Consider the following 19675-nt stretch of genomic DNA (forward strand, 5'->3'; position numbering starts at 1 on the left):
TCTCCTCTGGAGACATTCAAGACACGCCTGGGTGCCAGCCTGTGCAACCTGCTCTAGGGAGCCTGCGTTGGCAGGCGGTTGGACTCAATCTCTAGAGATCCCTTCCAGCCCCTACAATTCTGTGATTCTGTGCATCTCCAAAGCATCTGCTGAGTCCCAGGTACACTGCGGTTCTTCTTCAGGTCGGACCTAATGTATGCATGGGGTACTGTGTGCTCTCAGTGGTTTCCCAGAGTTCAGTCACGGGCACTTATCACAGTGTTGTGTAAGCACTGCATCAGTTTTGGCTGCATTTTTGTCTTGGGTACAAAATTATAGTCATCTTCATGTATCTGGGACTCCTGCTTGTGTTTCTATTATGACCCTTTTCTATTAAAGCGCGTTTGCCAGGGTCCTTGTCTTTGACAGCCTTGAGTCAAACTGTGCTCAGCCTATTTTTCTGTAGCAATTCCATGGAAGTATCTATGTTGTGGGATATCTTACTGTGTTAAGGCCAAGTTTTGTGTCTCTGACAGGAGCAGTCAGGTTTGAGAACTATGCACAGAACTATGGAGAAACTCAGAGAGATGCCATATAAATGGGATGTGTTAATGTCTGCTGGGTGACTGCTACTTAAACAGAGAAGTGTGTTGGGCCAAGGCAACCTCAACACACTAGGGACATGGAAGTATCAAGGCAGCTTAGGACAAAAGGCATTATTAAGCAAAGGGCTTGTGGCAGCAGAACTGCTAGGTTCCACAGGGAACAAGCTCCCTGAAAAATGGATTACTGCATGCACTAGCTACTTTAATGCAAGCTAACCACAGTTAAAGTGGTTCAACAACCCAATGTAGACATGGCCTAAAGCAATGCAATAACATTCCCTTCTTTTCCAGGCCATTTGTGGTTGTGTTGGCAGGTAATATAATCCTGGAGGTGGAAAAATTACTGCATTACCAACAGAAATTGTGAAAGGAAGTCAAAGTTAACAATATTGTTAGCGTTTTCACTGCAGTATCATCATTTACAATATAATACTCTGGGTCCAGAAAAATCAAAGTATAGACACACGACCTCAGTCCCAGGAATACATAATCCCTGAGGGCAGAGTTTCTTTTGTTAGTATGTGAAACATTTTTACATAATTCGTTTTGCAGTGTTGTAAGTGATTCAGACCTAAAGAATGAAACCTGTGTCTCTTGTTTCCCACTATATACCATTTATTTTTCAACATATCTCAGCACTAGCTATTTACATTTTGGAAAAGAAACTTCTTATATTTCAGCACTCTATATTTATAGGTTCATAAGACTTCTAAGTGGCACTTTAATAACTTATTTCATTTTATGTTATCAGTTTTGTGATGCTTTCTGCAGGATTGTATTTTTAATTGCTTGTACAGTTCCCTGATGGGTTCAATGTCAGGGTTGCTTGCCATTACAATAAATTAATTAAATGGTTGCTATTAGTGATTATATAATGCAGTGGAAAAAGGCATTTTTTCAGCCTGGAGCATGGAGGATTAAGAATGCAGATGATTCTGGTGTGGTAGCAGAGGACTCCGTTATCAAGCTAGAACCAACATATTCTCTTCTACTCTGTCAGTAGTAAGTTGGGTCATTAGGTTTTGGTAACCTTGAGGGCTGTACTGGACATTTTCTCTCCTCACAGAGAATCTCCAAATCTACTTGTAAACACCATAAAAAAAAAAAAAGAATTTGGCCTTGGAAATATCCATGTCCTACAAACTTGTGATTTATCACCATGAGGCAAGCATCAAGTGGTTTTTTTGCCTTTTATTTTCATCATTCAAAGTCAAAATGTGAATATCACAGTTCATAGCTTCACATGGGTGTAACAGCCACATCCTGCCAGTATAATCTTCCATGTTACCTGTCAAGTGTATTTCTATCAGATTTCAAAGTTTATTTGTAATTTTTCATTTCATCTGTTTCAGTTATCTTTGAAAGCCTACACACGAGAGAGGCTAGTAGAGTCCCTGCTCTGAAGTGGCCCCTGAAGCACTGATCCACCTCATTTTGTTGATTTATCTGTGCCAAAAAGGCTTGATGTCCAAAGCACCCTCTGTGAAAATGGATAATCCCCAGCCAGAAAGCAGTCTCTTAAAGCTAGAGACAAGCAAAACATCAGCATTGTGTTTGTAGCATCTAAATCTGATTAGTTTCCTTTAAAGACTGAAAGCCCAGTGCAGCAGAATGGTTCACTGACCGTTCAACAGAGTAATGGCAATTTAGGTAATAGCACTGGTCATTTAAACCATTTTTTTATTAACTTTGTTTCATTGAAAGTGGCATTTGAGGAGGATTAAGGAAAATGAGGAAGGCACAGGAGAGAACTAGAGTCACAGAAACTAAGTGTTATGTACGAGCTGCCTACAAAGTTAGTCTATGCTGGAGTGAGAAATGAGGGTGTGTTTTGTCTCATCTGTGCAGTGGGAACATGAAACTTCTTGTATTTTTGACCAAAACCAACTGTTGCTTCAGACAAGAAATACTGCATTGAGTAAACTTAAAGCATACAACTGTTTTTCTATTTAATTTCATGTGAGAATGAAATCTATAACTTTGCCAGATTTGGCCAGAAATAGCTCTAAAACCAAAACAATAACAACAAAGAACTGAGCTGGTGGCTGCTTGCAAGTTACTGCACTTTCATTGATCCATTGCTAGGAGACCTGTGATTACATAAGATCATTTCCTATTAACATTTCTAACCTGAGGTGTTTCATATTAAGTGGTATCTGTAATAACAAAACAGACATTGAAGTGATTTCTTAAGAGTCTAGAGAAAAAAAAAAGACACTGATAATTACAGTATTTGAGCTTAATTACTTGAGGCTTGCTTCCTTTCAATTAGTATGTGTTTTGTACTTAAGTATGCGCTTATATGATGCAACTTGACAAAGCTGAACTTGTTCCATAAATTTATACTTTCATTTCACTCTTACTTATACTTAAAAAGCCTACTAGGCCAGAAGGGAGCTAGAAGAGAATGTCTGAAACAAATCAACAATCAATCGAAAGGAAAAAGACAAAAATGCTGCTGGGTTCACGGAGCTGGTGGGGGAAAGGATGATTCTTCATACCTTATGTGATGCCCTTTAGACTGCGCTGAGCCGAGTGTACTGAACACATCCTGATGTACAAAACACAGCAGTATCTATTATGTGGGAAAGATGACCTTTCCCAGTGGTCTGTACTAGTTAAAAGGAATTGGTTGTTCAAACTGTCCTATGCTCTTTCTATAAGCCCTTGTCATGAGTGATGTACTCATTTGAGTTAATGTCCAAAACCAAAGAAGGAGAGCCCCCGGTATGAACCCTGAGACAGGAGCAGCCTGGTAGAGATAGGAGAGAGAGACAAAGCTGTGCTTCAGTGTAGCATTATTTACAGTTGTGGGAGAAATAAGATTGAATGGAAGTTATAAGCCAAGTCATGGATATATTTCATTTTATAATCTTAAAGTTGTATGCAGCTTGTATTACAGAATTAGATGTGTGTGTGTGCTGATTCTGTTCTAAACTTAGCTATAGTACCGTTTTCTGCTATCTTTGGATGTACTTCACAATGAATTGGATGAACCAGGCCATCAGGCAATATGAACAGATGCTTCTCCTGGAGTTTGTTGTGAGAATGGCAGTAAGCCTGACCCCTCCGGGTTCTCTTGTCTGTTTTTAAGTTCACTTCCACATTTTCACTTTCAGGCCATCTCATATAGTCATACATTGGTTTAGTAATTCTGCAGACTTCTTTTGAATCGTGTTTGGGAAGGAACAATACTACCTAGTAAGAAGAGGCATAGAGAAAAACGCATTTGGAAGCAACTTCCTGGGTGAGGCAGTCGGCAGATCAATGGCTCTCCTGCATCTGTTTTTCACATTAGGTGATAATGAACATTGATAGAGGGGACAAAGTACTCAGGAGAGAGACATCCCTAACTTTTTAATTTCAAATAAGCACTCTTGCACCTGAAATGGCCAGTGCCAGAGGTGCCAGCCGGCCATGTCCTGGTGCTTGCCGGCTCTGCTGCTGGAGAAAGCCATGTGCTTCTGAGCTGCGTGCCCAGCTTGGCATCAAGTGCTTCCCTGCTACCCAGAGGAAAGCTGAACTGGCTGGATGGCAAAATCCTGGAGCTGCCATGTTTATTAAAGAGCTTCACGCCGGGAGAAGTCTGTTGTTTCTAGCCAGATGAAATATGAATCACATCAAGATTTTACTGCCTGCTGTATTCACAGGACCTTAAGTTAGTGTACAGCTTCAAAGAAAGGCTATGACTTGCAGCCAGTGATGATGGTTCTAGCCTTTTTTATGTAGGTGATCATACTTCAAGCTAGATGTATTCAGGCAAGAGACTACAGCAACTACGAGATTTATTCATCAAAAAAAATTATGTGGAATTGAAATTAGATCTCTCATTTTTGGTGACAAAGTGTGTTTGCTGTTTGGTTTTGTTTTAGTTGTTGTTTCTGACCAGCAAACCCATGTGAGAAGTAAGGCTTTTTCTTGTCATCAGAGGATGTTCTGATTGAAGTTCAGATGAAGATGTTTTCCTTGATGCATTTATAACTGTACAGTAACTATTGCAAGTTCCACTTGCTGATGAACATCAAAAAGGCAGAATAAGCAATTTTCAGAGAGCTGCTGAGCTGAAACAGGGAGCAGATGAGATGGGAATTTGTTTCCCTGCAGACTGAGAATTTGCATACAGAAGTCAAACAGACCAGAAGCATTGAACCCATATTATCATAAGTTGACTCTGTTCCATATCTGCAGTGCCGGATATAGCTGTGGGTGATCTGATTCTGGCTACATTTACATAGGTATATGCTCATGGTTCATCCACTGAAATCAATAGACTTTAATATAAATGAAACTCAAATCACTGCCAACGAGATCAGACTCAGGCCCTAAGGTTTCTTCTTACCTCTGGAGAGTCTGGCTGAGCCCATTTTTGCATAGACTTTCACCTCATGTAACCCCATTATATTCACTGGGACCACACAAACGTAATTCAGCGAAAAGCTGGCACCGCATTTCCTGAAATCCAGTCTGTGGACTCCAGTTTCTGGGTGGATAAGCACATATTCTAATTCCTCTTCTAAAAATTGCATGCAATTCATCGTGAGAACAGAAGGCCTCTTTTTCCTCAATGTATTTAGAACCTCTGACCCTTTTACACAGGAATATGAATTTGCCTTGGTGTCACTACTGAAAAAATTCCCTTCCTCACAGTGGCAGGCATGTTTCGTGTCTTTTAAAACAAAAAAGATAGCTAGATGTACTAGCACAAATGAAGAAGGCAGTCTTTTAAAGTGAAGTTCCTCATCTTATTGATTCTCCTGAGTGTTTGGTTGCCATTCACTTAGGAGATGAGAACTAGATCAGACCAATTCTTAAGATGACCAAATATATCTGTCCTTCCAGGACCCCATAGCTAACAGAAAAGCGTTTAGTTAAATATTTATTTATTAGGCTGTTTTTCATTGGAGGAGCACATTTATAGTAATTCTAATCCACTAAAAGGTGCTATTTCATTGGGCAGAAATACTGTTCCATAGCTCAGCAAAACAAAACAAACGCATTTATTTCAATGAGCGCAGTATACATTTGAAAGCAATTGCTACGTCACAAATGAACCTCACTTATCAGCTGATGACTTGCATGTTACTCTTCCCATAGATTAAATGAGAGTATATCCAGTGTAATCTATTTTCTTTAATTTGTCTAGGTGAATGAAAAGCCCTCACAGAAAGTATTTCAGATGTCAGCACTGTGGGAAGCCAAATAATTTTACCTTTGTATGCCTACATAGATTTTTCACAACAGCTTTCCTTTTGTGTTGAAGATGTGAAGTTGCACCTGCTTATTTCCCTGCCTAAGACTATGGGGATTTATTTGTGTCCCATAGTTCCCAGCGTGACAGCAGAGCCCTTCACACAGGCTGTTGTCTCTTCCTGGTGGGCGCAGGAGGGGAGTGCTTGGCCCAGTGCTCTACCCCCTACCCTGGCTCCCCAACACAGCAACCCGGGGATGATGCCAGTGAGCTAATGTGCCCTGGCAGCTCTGGGCAGCAGAAGGTAGCAAGCCACAAGAGAATCAGACATTACCAAGTGTAATTAATCCAGTAGAGGTGCAAGGAGTTAAAAAGGGAGTTATGTCCCACAGAAATAAGACTGTCAAGTTTACTGAAAGCATGGATAGTCACATACACTGGTAGGAAACACATGATTAGAAATAATAAAGAAGCCAACATGGCAGTCCACATTGTGCACAAAATAACGCAGAGTAGGGTTTCAAAGGATCTGATTGCATTATCCTACAATGCGTGTCAGCATTGTAGGTGCAAGCACTTCTGCTGAGGAAAAGATTTATTTGCACCTTGCTGATGCAAAGTGGAACGATCTGCTGGCACCTTCCAGGTTAGTTGACACGGAATTCTTGCATTTCTTGAGAAGACCAGAACACCGGCCAGCCTCCTGCAAAGGACTGGTTTCCTCTGAGCATACTCACTAAAGCCTATTGTGGTACATATGGACATGGTTTAAGGGGCAGTTGATCTGGGTGATCTTGGAGGTCTTTTCCAACCTTAATGATTCTATGATTTGCCTAAGGTGGTTATATTTCATGTTTGAGAAATGCTTGCCAAGCACATGGATTTTGGTGCCGGCTCTCTGAAGCTTTGCAGAGGTTTGGGCACTGGAGGACATCCAAGCACAGGCAAGGTAGCTCCAAGTGGATTATAGAAGTGATATATCACAGGGCTCTAGAGATCACATGTTTGGCTATGTGAGAATGGGTACAGATTGCTCGGTGGCATATTTCATTCTTGAATTGTTTTTATTTCTATCATATTTGAAGACCCACATAATCAAAAGTTTGGAGATAGGAAGAAATGCTGCGGCTCATTGTTCAGATTCCTTAAGCTGTGCATAGTCTGTTGCTGTGGTCCTGGTTCAGTTACCTAGGAAACAGCTGTAGGATGGAATTTATTTATTCTGACTGAATATGTGTCTGTGATACATACACAAGACTTATCCTGCTCGTGTCTGTTGGAAATTAGTGAATGCTTTTATGTACTACTAGGCTGATACCAGATATCCCCACCTACATAAGGGCAATTATCAGCATGGTTTAAATGATTAATTAAAATTATCTGTAATTCCTACATGAAAAGGGTGAAGGAGGAACTGTTTAAACACGTTATCATGCACATAAGATGATGGGATAGAGACAGAAGCCCCAGGAAACCAGAGCCGCTGGAAGTAAGTGGGGCCTGGAGTCCAGCTGGCCTCCCCACAGAAGATGGGGCGTGCTGTGAGCCAGGCAGGAGCTGCCCTTGGCTCTGTGAAATCAGAGGTGGCATGGGGGAAGAGCTCCCCATCCAGTGAGTTTCTGAATGGAGGCGGTCCTGTGCAACACCAGCTCCTGTGGGAGGGGAGTGGGCAGAAGTGTATGTGCTTTGTATCCTGGCTGTTAGTTGTTACTGTATGGCAACTGTGATTCACTTACATGCTGAGGTACAATTTTCACCCTTGTCTGTGGATCTCAGCCATCCCCATCCATGCACAACATCATGTCACATGAGAAACCTACGTTTCTAGGCTAGAAGCCATTTTCTATTTTGTTCCAGCTCCCAGTGGGAACCATCACTCCAGTAGCTCCTTGTCCTTACCCATTTCACTTCTTTTTTTTTTCTGTTAAGAACACAAAATTTTCCCAGAACAGCTATCCCAACACGCCCTATGAATTTAGGGAAGGGAGAGATCACTGTCACCCCATTGTTCCTTGCTTTCCCAAGGCTCCTCCTCATGCTGACCACCATGTGGACAACCTCTACCCTTGGTGAGCCAGCATCACACGCCAGTTCTCACACACAGTATGTGATCTGCCTGACATATGCTCATGCAGGTTTCACATTTTATACTACAGGGAAAAGTTAAATGGCAGACTGATTACAGCCTAGGCTTCATACAGAGTTGTTTAAATGGTCATTCAGGCCCTGACAGTAGTCCAGGAAGAGCCCTGCCAGCTCCAGAGCAGGATAGCATGTGTGTAGAAGAGACACCCGTGTGTAGGCTTGGAACAGTGCCCCTGAGTGAGGTTCTTCACTTCTGTTTCCCTTTGCAGTTGTTGTAACTGGTATGAAGGCAGAGCAACCGTGTCTACGTTTAGCAGTTGGTGTAGCTGTGGCTTCACTGGGCACCAGCAGTTTCTAAATCAGGGTACTTGGGACTCAGAGTCCCTGGGGCTGAAGCTCAACCTCCCACTGTACAGCTCAGGAGCCCTGCCAGCACTGCACCATGTCATCAGCTGCAAGCGCTATGCCTGCAGGAGCGGTCAGGCTTCTGGCTGCGTTGTTTTAGCCAGTACGTTGAGAAGAAAATCTTGTATTTCATTGGTTTCAGTTAGATGGTACAGGGAAATTTTGTGTGAATAGCAACATTTTCAAAGGAATTTAGCGGTTTTAATAGTAAATAAGCCTTTAATGACTCCCTACTCTAAACTCTCCTACAGAGTGCACCAGGTGCACCCCTCATCTAAGACCTCCCCAGCTGTGTTTTAGGTTGGTGACTTTCATCCTCCTTTCATAGCCGCGTTGTGGTGCTGCTACTGCTAAGTACAAAGGCAGCTGTTTGCTGTGCTCTGGTTTATGCACCATGTAGTTCTGATTTTAAAAGGACTGAGCAAGAGGGAAGAAAAAGCAAACATGGCCAACCCCTGTATTTACTGTGTCTGTATCTTTATTGCAGTGTTTTGGTACGTCTTCCAAAGACTATAAAGTACTTTACAAAGACAGTAAAATTATGAGTCTTACTTTATGGGTGGTAAAACTGACTCCAAGTAAAAGAATAGCCTTGTGTCACACAGTGAGTCAAGAGCAGGAAGAGATTCCAAGTTTTTCTTTAACTTTGCACTCCCCCCTTTAATTAGCATATTATTTGTTATAATTAACATAGGCTTTTCTTGATACTACATTAGCATAAAGCAATCCAAACCACTCTCAGAAATCATTTTTAAAAGCAGAGGAAACTGTTAAACTCAGAGCTCAAGCATACAGGAAATTAAAGCATTTAAGAGGTTTATGAATTTAACAGATGGCAGTCTCTCTCAGCTCTTAGTACATATGATGCTATGAGGTTTTTTAGGATGTTTATTTGAGAGGAATTCATTATGCTATTAGCATAGAGTATTCTTAAGACAGTCTGGCTTTTGCCTCTAGATGGCTCACCTGGAACTGCCAATTGCAGAATTGTTAACCAAAAAGGAATTCCTACAATATATTCTCATGTAAGAATAGTTTGCTTTTCCAGCAGCAGTGTAGAGTCAATCATGTAAATGTATTATATCTGTGTGAAAACATTCCTCCAAAATTGTTTTGCCTTTTGTAAGAACAAAAATAACAGATGGATTAAGGACAGAGCAGATTTATGAGTAGAGTAACTTTCTATTAGTCATTATCATGAGTCACATCCTAAAATATCTTAGGGGAGACTGTCTTTCTGGCTATAATAAACACTTAGCCAGGTGCAACCCTTGCTTTGGGTAGGTGATATGCTGGACAGTGATCACCTTGTCATCTGTCTGTTTTATTTCTGCCCTGTAAATAAGAAGTGGCATTTTTCACAGTACTGTATGTACTATGAAGACTTCAAGTAATAGAAAAAATAATCACAAAAATCGGTGCTGAACATAACAGAAATTAAAAACCACAGTAGCACTTAGGGAAAGAGCTAACAAGTTTTATTTCTCTTACTAATATGCTTCATATGATTTTGTGAAGATCTGTATGAAGGTGAAGGTACATATTTCTCATTACGTCCACGAAGGAATGAAAAAGGACAGCTGGAAGCTGGTGGCAGAGTACAGTGAAACCCACCTTGAATTCAGAAAGGGCTGTGCAGATCAAAACTCCCAGCTTTGTGTTGTGAGGACTGCAGGGTGGAGGGGAGCGGTGTACAGATGCTGGGAATTTGATTCAGAGTGCTCAGGGGACAAAAAGCTCTACCAACAACACAGAAGCAAACGCCCTGTTTTTGGGGCTCCCATATGCATCACAGGGGTGGGTAATTGCTTCCCCAGTATTTTTATCTGATAAACTGTGGGGTGGTTTAGGATTTTTCAGTGCTTTCTTGACAGTGAGATAAAAATCATCAGGAAAGCCATTTACGTCATACCATTCTTCTGACTGCAGCCGAGACGGTATTTATCCTCTGCCCAACAGCAGCCCCCTCTCTTCGGTGGCAGCCCGTGCCACTCCTGTATGCATTCCACCTTTGTTCTTGGGAGGAACTCCCTTTGATGCAGATATGTATTCCACACACCAGGCGAGTGCGGAGCAGCCGATTGCAGCCCTCTGCGCTGCAGCCTGGGGAGCAGAACAGCTCTCCACATCGTCCCTTGCATTTTAATAGTCAAGAGAAAGTGGAAATCTCCATTTTCTGAAATTGAGAGAATAAATAAAGGAATGAAAGGAAGGTTAGGCAATGCAGTAGGGATTTAACTCATCTGATCCTATTGTAATATGTGTATTATTTTTATAATTCTGCTGTTCAGTGATACCAACATCTGAGTGATAACCGAAATGTAAAGAATGTAGCCTCAGACTGCATTTATGTGACAGGGAGATTCATCAGACTCTGTGAGGGAAGAACTGGGACATACAAAGGTCATGGTGTGTGCCCAGATTTGCAAGCCTTTATAGTGAATAGGGCTCAAATATCTTGAAAATTCTCACTGGTGCATGATTTTGGGGGAGAATTCTGTTAATATATAGACAAAACTGAAGGGGGGAAAGAAAGAAAAGAAAAAAAAAATCCCATGACATTCCTCACTGAAACCCAATCCCTTCATTTGAAGTACTTATTTGTTGTACACTAGTAAGTTCACCTCCAAAATTAAGCGTTAAAAGGAGGTTGAGTGTAAATAACTATTATGAACTGTTAGAAATGTGTCTTAGAAATAACATGCATTTCTCAGGGTGGTCCCATCACGTACACCTGTCTGCTTGTGTTCTACCTCTCAGCCACAGGTCTTTCGCTGCATACACAGAGGTCTCACCTTCCTTCCTCAGATTCTGGACCTCAAGCTCCTCTACTCATTGTCATTTACCTCCAAAAAATTAACAGCCACCTCTACCTCAACAAGGAGTTTTAAGATATTTTTCCCCACGCATCCATTTCAGTCTTCAGTCCATGATATAAAAGATGTTAGGTTTTGTGCCTCTGAAATGCGAAATGCTGAGAAACAACACCCAGAAGTGGCTCTGCTGTTCTGTTGTTTTCTATTGGGAAGAGAGCTGCAGAGCCTACTCAGTCCTTGTGATCTTCCCTACCTGCTCTGGTGTGTAAGTCATGGGAAGGCTCAGATAGGCTCTAACTGAAAGAGCAACATGTTGAGGAGAAAAAATTTGACCTCTTCCCACACTCCTCCAGCATTACTTCAAATCCGAAATCAGCCCAGCCCTCTGCTATTCAAAGAATTTGTCACAGCTCAGTACAACTGGCAAACCCAGCTCAAGAAAAGCCCAGAGCTACATTAGCACAGAAACCAAATGTGTGCTGTCGGGTTGCTGTGTGGAAGGGAGGGTCCCTTTAGGTCAAGGGCAACAGCTGAACAGGGATGTGGCTGCCTGTGCTGTCGCTACTGTGCCTTTTGTATGTACATAAAACTTTGGTTTCTAGGGGTTTGCAGGCACAGGCATCCCCCTGACACCCAAACAAATAATCAGAAATAAATAATGCATGAAGTTGTTGATAATAAAGCCAGAGAATGGCCATTCATAGAAATATGCACTACATCACTCTCCTGACTATGTGGTGATTCATCACCACTTCCTTTCTCTCGCCTTTTATTCTTTTGATTATCTCTGCTCAGGGATCCCTTAAACGCTTTCCACCTAATTTTAGATATGATTTTGTTTGAAATGCTAGATCTTGGAAAAAGCCTTTCTCAATAGGCGTGTTTCCTATAAGTAGGTCACTGCAGCAAAGGGGTTAGATGTGCAGCCTTTGCTGACAAGGGACTTTGTTTTGCAAAGCACTTAATGCTGCCTTAAAAAAAATAAAAATAAAAAAATAAAAAAGAGGGAAGAAGAAAAAAAAAGATACCCATTTGTTGGCTTTTGGTGCTGGGCACTGTCTTTCTGACCAGCTCAAGAGAGAGACATTAACCAGTGATGTACAGAACTATATTTATACCCCGAATAAATAGACTAAAAATATCCCTTCAAACAGGGTAAGATGTAATTTTAAATTGTAGCACTTCTAGAGGGCTTTCTCTGATATCAGACAGGCTGAGGCTCCAAGGCGCAGGGCACTGTATTTTAATCAAATAACAGAAACCATTGCCACAAAATTGCAACCAAAATGTTTGTGTAATGTTATGTAGCTACGGAAACAAACTCAGACTTCTAGAATTACCTTATTAACTTGTTCATAGCAATGGGCTCGTCGCAGGATTTTGGCAGTGTTATCTGTTGGACTGTGCAATTTCTCCTCTTGCCCCAGAGATGAGTGAACGTCACGCAGAGTCAGGAACGGGCAGACACAAAGTGATACAGGAGTCCTGATAACTTCAAGCTGCTTAAAGATGAATTTCCTCTTAATGTTAAAGAACTGAGACTGGTAGATTGGAAGTTCTTGAATGTGTACAAGGACCACATTATGTTTATAAGGATGTTTCTCAGTTACTTCATTACATAACCTTTAATTGCAGACTACTTTATTGAAGTTCATTCTATTTAGGGTGCAATTAAAGATACAGTTTTTACCTATTTCTTTTAGAAAGCCTGACATCAAAGTTACTAGGTCTTTTAGAGGGGTCGTTACATTCAAAATAATTTCTTTCTTAAGGCTTACTTGTGTTCTTCACTACTAAGCTCCATTGAGACCTTCTAGAACTACTGATATCTAGAAGTGCTTGGGGATCAGAAGGTGTCTCCATCCTCTTTCACCCCCCTCAATATTTTTGTGAAGAAAATACCAAAAATATTTGTATGGACTGTACTGTCCTGCATTATAGGTCCCTGAAGCAGGACAGTTTAATACAGAGTGTTCATTCGCTCTGTGGGAAAAAAAAAAAAAGGCAAATATTAAATGAGATATTCATTTTTTGCTGGAAATAACACAGGACTATATTTTAGATGAAAGTCACTCTTCATGAACCAATAAGTGGTCATCAAAAAATAAATATTCTATGCCTCAGACATGTTGGAGAGTTTCAGTATTATTCTCACTGACATTTCTTTTTCTCTTTTTTAACATGACATAGAATGTCATCAGTATCTATTGAAATCTGTATGTATAGAGGTGGAGATCAGAACAGAATTGCATGTTGGTGAAGTAATACTTTTTCAGGGCATATATTTAATAGCTGTGTTTGGGATGAAGAACACCCAGGCTGCAGAGTGGTGGCCCTGCTGGTGCTCATGACCATGCAGGGATAACAGCTTGGTGCCAGCCCCAGTGTGCTGGCAGCTTTCAATGGGCAGTAGCCACCTCCTTACTGGGCTTCCAAGGGAAGCATGCAGCATTGGAAAGCTGGCCACAGGGGAAGCTATGAAACACAAAGCAGCCTTCAGGCTTACTTTTGGTCATCTGTCTTTATCATCCTTTGGAGGTTGTCTTTCTGTCACTTGCAAAAGGCGTGAATGTAGGCAGTCAAACCCTCTTTATGACCAAACCCTCTCGTGACTGACCTGTGCTAAGTTATCTGCTTTCAGCAGAGGAAGGTAATGACATGCAGAGTCTTCACTAGAGACAATTCTTCAGGCAAACGGGATACCTGAAGCTCACCAGGCTCCACTCTCTACTGCACTACTCAGAGGACTGTTTTCATGTTATCTCTTCTTGTGCAACTTTCAGCAAATGTTAAAGAAAAAATGCTTACTTATTTCCTATCTCAAGAGAGTAGGGAGCAGTACCTAAACTCTCCCTCTGTCTCCCAGCAAAATTAATACCCAACATCACAGAAAACCTCTGGAAAGCTAGGCATGCCAGGGAGCTCAGGGAAAGCAACTTTCTGCAGAAGCTTTGCAGATGAGGAGGCAGGAAAAACCCTTGGCACAGCATCATGGGGGAATCCAACAACCTATCTATTAAATGCATTCCTAAAAATTGCACTCTGATCTCTGCTACTGTGGTACTTACTGTCTCTCTACATCTACTAACCCTGCCAGGGAAGGCAGATGTAGGGAGTGCCATGAGTGAATCTAAAACAGGATCAGAGGATCCTAGCTTAAGAAAGGTGTTTATGATGTATCCAGCTCTGCCTGCCCTCTCCGACCTGTCAGGAAGAGGGCTACGATGCAAAGACATTGCCAGTTGCCCCCAAGCAGCTTATAAAGCAGTTACATTGCAAGAACTGAAGGGAAAAGTCAAGGTAGTTGCAATGAGACCTAAGATGACCATTTCTCAGCAAGGTTTAAATCTCTGTACCCTTCTTCCTAGACATGTTTTCCTTAGTTCTTCAGCAGCAAGAATCAAACACATTTTGTTTAAGACTGCAATAAACTGTTTGCCCTGGGGTCAGAAAAGTTGAATATGCATGTTGTTTTGTACCCAATGTAAGAGCTCTCAACGCAGAGTAGACATCAAAATCCAGCAGTGCTGATAAAGTCTCATCAACCTCAGCATTCTTTGAATATAAATGTGCTCTAAATATAAATATTTTTCTTTTTCATTTTAGACATGGAAACTTAAGTGGGTCATGATCCAGAAATAATGTGAGAAAAAGGGATTGTTCAATACAGTTAGAAATGACTTGTGTTTATGGTTTTCACAAACTTGTATTGACCATTCATAAAACTATAGCTACTAAAAAACCGTGTAACCCTGCCAATTTCATATGGAAAACACAAAGATTTAGACATTTAGACATTTAGCTGAAGACTCTCTTGCAAAGCTAAAACTAAGCATTAATGCCAAATTAAAGCATTCCAATTCTGTAGCTCCCTAAAACTAAGAAATTGACTTACAGTCTTTTCTTTCTTTTTTCCCTTTTTTTTTTTTAAATATCATCAATTTTATGATAAGATCACAAGAGCTGGCAGTGCTGCTTAAGTTGGAGTCTTCTCTGCTTACTTTATGAGTACAAGTTGCAGGATGATCCTGAGGTGTTCCTGGAAAGGAGAACTGTGCCAGGAGAATGCTGTGCAATTCACAATGGTAATATTCAGACTAGATGTTAATTTCAAAATTGGTTGTTAGTCACAACAAATAAAACAAGTAAGTTTGATATTTTAGAAAGATTTGGACACCTACAGTTGCCATCATCTTCAGGCAGGCTTTTAGTTGTTGTGTCTAAAAGACATACTCAGTCTAACTTTATTTTTAATAAGAACATCAGAATTACAGTACTGAACCAGACCAAAGCCTCTTAAGCTCATTTCCTGTTCTGGCAGTGGCCAACAGCCTCACTGAGAGTAGAGAACAAGGCAGGTGCGCTTCAGTGGTGCACTCTTCCAGCCTCCAGGAATGAGCAGGTCAGGAACCCTGTGATCCACATGTCACCATGCCATTTTACAGCTCCAGTGTATTGCTCTTAAATCATAATCCTCATAAACATTAAGTATCTTATATTATATATTTGTGACCCAAATATGCAAAAAGATGGCCTGTCTCTATCAGAGAAGGCACGTCAAGATTCTCTGTTAACTGCCTTAGAGCTATGTGGTAAAGATCATTTAAGCAGGTACTAATTTGTCATGTGTGTGTTGGATTCTCTTTGGACCAGAAGATGTTTAGAGTTGTGACATCTTCCACGTGGTTTTTAAAATCACATCTGTATCTTCAGCAGCCACACTTGGCTTCCTTTCCACATGCCTGTTGTCTATTATACTGGCATTTAGAAATGCTTACCAGATGCAAACACAGCATGTACTAAGAAAGAAAAGAATTACCTGGCAAATTCTATAAGAAAGAATCAAATGTAATTCTTTCTTGGACTTCTCCACTCCAGAAATTCTGGAGACAAATGTAAAAGTAGGGCACTTCTGACTTACAGAAGAGTAGACTGTTTGTGCTGTCATCTGTTTCACAAATTAGAAACTCAAAGACATCAGAGGTTATCAGCAGCTACCACTCTTAAGAGATTTTTTTAATACTGTTTGCCAACGTTACTGTCTCTGATGAGACTGTGTGGGAGATTTGTGACACTTTGCCTGAAGCACTGCTCATCCTTGGAGGTCCTCTATGCAGGAGAGAAGAGAAAGCTCCGAAGAATGCCTCAGAGCAGGAGCCTGGGGTTAGGGACACCATCCCTGTAGCCATGGCTCCTCTGTGTCTGAGGCCCACATATGACTTATTCTCGGTAGAAGAAGAACACAGCAAATCCTATTGACAAAGAAGTAAGAAGCCATCGTGTAGTGGAAATATCATTAATGGGATGTGAGCAAGGTGCTGCTGTAACCTCCTACAATCCCATGCCTGCATGAGTTACAACCAGTTGAGGAGAGTTCATGTTAAAAACATGTACAGTCTGTAGGATAGATGCTGAGGAGCCAGGGCTGTATTATCCCCAGATGACAATTGATGTAGGTTTTCAAAAAAGTCTTTTGAAAAGGCTAAAGAGACTAATTTCTGTGAGTTTCTTCAACTTGCCATTTTCTTTGCTGACTACGAAAATAAGGGAGGATAGCATTTTATTCGTGACCGAAAGTAAAGGTTTGTAATGTAGACAGATTGCCCCTTCAAACATAGTAACTCTGGGATGTTTGATCATATTATTCTGTGTTCTTTTTTCATTTTGTTCTAGAGGCTGGATTTATTTTATGTGGAAGTGAGGGGAATGGTTGTTTGTAATGAAATCTTGATTGCTTCTGAACAGAACTCAGGAAGGTCATGGATTTGCATGATAAAGATGCATGTTTGCAGTTTCTCTTGGGATTCGTTTACCATAGAATTGTTGCTGCTTTTCCTTAGAAATTACCTGAGTCATTACACTGCCTTTACACCTGCCACACCTTGAATATCTATTCTGAAAGTCGAATGAAGACAATCTTGCAGACTACATTAGATGTAACTACTTTTTCTAGGGGCTTTTGGAAACACCCTGTGGCTTCTCTATGAGGCAGATTTATTTTTAGTATCAAGTGCTGTTTTCAGCAGCCCCTATCCCCACTCTTACACCTTATACCTAGCAAACTGTAATTACCTAGTTTGTGAATCCTGCACGGGGGAGCAGGCAGAAGCTGTGAAGCTACTGGCATTTCTTGTGCTGTGCATTATCCAGATTTTACATATGCACAGAATGTGTCATCAGAGGAACTGGGTGTCTACTGTCTCAGCTGTCTACTTAGGCTAGATTAGATTATTTCTGACGCTTTCTTGAATTTCCATAGCCATGCTACCTCCCCTGGAGTGAAGTGTGATTCTTGCTGAAGATCCTTAGTTTCAAATTATAGCTCTTATATTCTTAAAATCTGGAAAACACGCTGAATGCATGGTGACAGAAGACAAGTTGCTGGTTGTTGATTCCATACTAAACCTATATGTGATAGATATCCTATGGGTCAGGATTAGTAGTGATGATAGTTTGTACCCGCAAACCCTGGATTACACTGCTGAACAGCTGCAAGTGGAAAGTTGCTTACTTAAACTGTCCTTCTTTTATCTGTGCCCAGTGGAATGGGGAAGTCTTCCTAGTCTGTCGTGGGTGAGCTGCAATACTACATAGTATTGTACACGAGCAATGAGGACTTACAGAAATCCTAAAGTTCATGGTTTATTAAGGATTGCCAAAGAAAATGCCTAAAGTGCTGTTTATTTGCTATAAATTATTTCAAGTACTTTTTCTAGTGGCGCAGTATTAATGTTCCATGCAATATTTTTATATAAATATTATATTTATTGCTAGTAGCTTTGAATAGAAGCAGTTCCGCAAGCCTTATGATGGTATCTTTTATTTTAGGAATATATTAATTCATTTAAAGTATCTACTTTAGATATATTTAAATATGGCTTAGATGCCTGTAAATAGATAACAAAGAGGCAAAGTCTGAGACCAAATCTAAATTTTCAAATGCAGTGGCCAGTAACAATTATTTCACAGCGTTTATACCTCAAAGGGGCTCCGTGCAAAATGACACAAAATGCGCTGGTAGAAATTCCCAGTTCTGGTGATTTCACAGAGCAAGTATAAAACATCAGCAGTGTAATGAATTATTTATTAAAAACAAAATTGATTTTTCAGTTCTTGCAATTTGCAGAAAAATACAAGACAGGCAATGATATTACTAAAAAAGAAACGCTCTGTATTAACCAGCTTTTCTCTTTCAATATTGACGCCTGCCTTAGGCACAGATCCTCTAAACACTTACTGTGATTTTAACTTCAACTACAAAACCAGTCAGAAAATCTCTCTAATGGGATTATTCACATGCTTACAGTTAGGAACACAAATATGTTTCCAGGCCCATGCATCTTCTGAAAAAGAGAATTCCAGGCCTTTAACCGAGACTCTGCTTCCTCTCGTACAGCCAAGGCAATTAGTGCTAGTTTACTGTTCTGGGGAAACCATCTCTGCAGTTATTTCCAACATTATTCAAATTGTAAGACTTATTTCACTTGTTTTGTGGTTCTTCATGAATATTACCGTATGATAAGAGCATTACAAATGTACACCAATAAGAAAATGGCACGGCCACAAAAATTAGCTTTGCTTCTCTACAGCTGTGTGCTACACAAAAAGCACATCCATCTCACCAGGGCATAAGAAATCAGGAACTTAGACATTGTCTAAAAGCAGTTCTAAATACCTTTTTTTGTTGTTGTTGTTTGTGCCAGTCAGATAATTAGCAGTGTGAGAGCTGTAAGTCAGCACAAAATATTTCCACTGACAAATGCCTACAGAGCCCCTCTGTTACGACTGCTTGGAGGCTACTCACCAATGAGTGTGAACAGTGGTGAATTACAGAGAGACTGAATGAACACAAAGGTTTTACTTCTTGGCTGAGAGTCAGTGCTCAGTCTGGGAGCCCTCTGTGCTGGGGTTCGCATCAAGGCCCCAAGGCTTAGCTTCGCTAAGGCCCGCACAGTGCCACCATGCAAGGTAAAGTTCCTGGTAGAACACTTCTCCAGCTCCTGGACTTCTAAGCAGGGTGCGTACAGTCCTTCAACATCATTTCTCCTGTTGAGGGACAAAAAAATAAAGATACCTAGAACAGAATGCTGACAAGTAAATGTAGCAATATTCCCTCTTGAGTGAGAGGAACTCAAGATATTGCCTGCTGGCTTACATTCTATGCAGAGTAGCAAAAGCTGGAAAGGTGCAGTGTGACTGCCATAGTAGAGGAGGACACTGGTGTGATCTAAGGAATAGCCATATCTGTCAGTCACAGCTTGCTCCATAGAATTACAATCAAAGGATGAGAAGCTGAAACTGCCACTGCTTTTCAGTGGAGAGCACCAGCCTGTAGAGTTGTACATCAGAGGCAGTACCATCAGACTCTTCCCCGGTCTCTGCCGCTTCCCCCTGGCTGTGCATGGCGGCTCCCTGCCTGGCATCCCATACCCTGCTGGGGCTGCACGCAGTGCCTAGGCTTGGTGTGAGGAGCCCAGCAGCCAGGCACAGCCTGGCCCCTGTGGCAGGAGGGAACCGAAAGGCCCCTGGGTGATGCAGTCCATGTATTTTCCTGGGACTCCTCACGTTTCTTTCATTACCTTTTTCTTACACAACTG

At 41.1% G+C, this 19675-nt stretch overlaps 2 long non-coding RNA genes across 15 annotated transcripts in view; one reads left to right on the forward strand and one right to left on the reverse strand.

The window, feature by feature from the left end:
• Positions 1-19675, forward strand: part of LOC110397952 — a 152759-nt gene that overhangs the window by 47159 nt on the left and 85925 nt on the right. The window lies entirely within an intron of this gene.
• The window catches only part of LOC110397953, a 32207-nt gene continuing 24510 nt past the window's right edge, over positions 11979-19675 (reverse strand). The window contains exons 3-4 of one of the 2 annotated variants that reach the window (XR_002438119.1): positions 18883-19124; positions 11979-12577 (exon numbers count right to left, since the gene is read on the reverse strand). This is a non-coding gene — a long non-coding RNA (uncharacterized LOC110397953). Of the gene's footprint in view, positions 12578-17902; positions 19125-19675 lie in introns of those variants that run through there. The other variant, XR_002438118.1, reaches the window with a different exon arrangement.

Source organism: Numida meleagris, chromosome 4 (genome assembly GCF_002078875.1).
Source record: "Numida meleagris isolate 19003 breed g44 Domestic line chromosome 4, NumMel1.0, whole genome shotgun sequence".
Lineage (NCBI taxonomy): Eukaryota > Metazoa > Chordata > Aves > Galliformes > Numididae > Numida > Numida meleagris.